Source organism: Hibiscus syriacus, unplaced genomic scaffold, assembly GCF_006381635.1.
Source record: "Hibiscus syriacus cultivar Baekdansim isolate YM2019G1 unplaced genomic scaffold, ASM638163v2 tig00111769_pilon, whole genome shotgun sequence".
Classification (NCBI taxonomy): Eukaryota; Viridiplantae; Streptophyta; class Magnoliopsida; order Malvales; family Malvaceae; genus Hibiscus; species Hibiscus syriacus.
This window is the reverse complement of record NW_024063172.1, coordinates 3,099,473-3,101,377: the sequence shown is the minus strand read 5'-3', so window position 1 is coordinate 3,101,377 and position 1,905 is coordinate 3,099,473. Positions and strand designations below refer to the sequence as shown.

General features: G+C 36.6%; 1 long non-coding RNA gene across 1 annotated transcript; it reads left to right on the top strand.

The window, feature by feature from the left end:
* Positions 1-228: 228 nt before the first annotated feature.
* On the top strand, positions 229-1,225 carry LOC120169545. The gene is made up of 2 exons (XR_005520666.1): positions 229-662; positions 1,026-1,225. It is a non-coding gene; the product is annotated as an uncharacterized LOC120169545 (long non-coding RNA).
* Positions 1,226-1,905: the final 680 nt, after the last annotated feature.

Below are 1,905 nucleotides of genomic sequence, written 5' to 3'. Positions count from 1 at the left end.
TATACTCTATCTAAAATATTTTTTTTCTATCAAAAATATTAATATTAAACTCTACGTAAATATTATTTCTTCTACTTTTTTAAATAACGAATTTAACATTGTCGTATAAAATAATATTTTAAGTAACGATTATTTAAAAGCTGCCAATTGACAAGCAGCTTAGCTGACAATGAAGATATAAGGGCCGGATTTACTCAAATTTGCTGACATGGAATTACTAGAGTCCGCCCTCTTTAAAGTTTCAATCATTGCCTTAGCTTTTCCTTCTCCAGTCCCCCTTTCTCTCAAATGTATAAGTGCTTCCCAGTGGAGAATTTTGTGCAACACAAAGACAAAAAGTAATCCCTTGCTTCCAATCTCTTTTTTTCTAAGTTCGATCTGGGTCTCTCACAAAATTAATTTAAAAGATGAGTCTTTGAGGTATTTGCACAGAAACCACAAAGCAAAAAGGAAAGTCTTTTGAGGAAATTTTTTCATGTGTGAGATCTTCTTCACAGGAGGAAAGTTGGAAGAAGAAGAGTGGGAAAAAGAGAGTAACACAAAGAAGAAGAAGAAGAAGAAGAAGAAGAAAAAACCTAATTTTTGCCAAAGCTGTGGAAAAAGGGGGATTTTTAAGCAAATAACAAGAACCCGAAGTTTTTGTTTCATCTGCTTATCTACTGGTACTTACTTTGAACAGCCTTTTATTTTCCTTTTAATTTTCTTATAGTTGTCTGGTTTTGGTTGTTTTTTTTATGTGAACATAGTCAATTCAATAGGGTTATGTTAAACCGAAATTTTATGGCTAGCTGCATTTTGGTTATGATAATTGCCTTGTGTGAGCACAAGATTTGAACAAACTAGCCAACTGTCTACTTTTTTTGTTTTAGTTGAGAAAAAATTATGGGAATTCATTGGTTTAGTTGTTAATAATGCAATTTCTAGCTTAATCTTAGGTAAGCTATAATATAACTCAAGTCAAAGTTTGATACTTTAGGTTATAAAAACATAATCAAACTTATGGTATTGTGTTTGGTCTCAAAAAGGGGAAACTGGCAATGTCTGCTACAATAATGACCGAGGCTGTATCAGCCCCAACGCAAGAAACTCCAGCAACTCCGGTGAAGCACAAACCGATGTCGAGTTTTGCGAATTGCGATTGCTGTGGACTTACCGAGGAGTGTACCCGGCCTATATCGATACGGTCCGCCAACGGTACCAAGGGAAATGGATATGTGGCCTCTGCTGAAGCAATCAAAGATGAGATCATAAGAACTGAAGGCTTATCGGTACTGAGGAAGCAATGGTTAGGCACATGAACTTTTGCCGAAAATTCGTCTCACCCCGGACCGCCTCCCGATCCTACGGCTCATCTGATATCTGCTATGAGAAGTATTCTTCGAAAAAGTTTGGATCCTGCGAGAGGTTTAAGATCAACCTCTCCGATTAGTCCTGCCGGAAAGGTCGGAGGAATCCGAGTCCCGGGTTACTCGACCTGAATATTGTTTCATTACCATGTCTGGTTAATAGAGGTATAAGAGATGACGAGGAGGCAATAAAGAGCATGGAATGAACATTGGGTGGAACAAAGAAAAGGGAATTAAAAGAAAATAGAAGAAAAGATTCAAATGTTTAAATGTAAACTTAGAAGCTTATGTAGATTTTAATTTCAAAACACATATAGAACTTGCTCTGTTTGGAAATCTTGTTCTTTTTTCTCTCAGAATATTTTTACAGTTCTTTTGGTTAAATCGGCAAATCGGTGGAATAAGCAATGGGGAAAAAAATTCATGGAGTAATGCAGTCTTTGAATTATTTTCTCATTTAAGGTGATTGCTACAGATCTACGAGGTCGCCGGCTATTTCGAACGACCAACATAGGTCGTCATATGCTCCGAACGACCTCCATAGGTTGCACAGTATCTT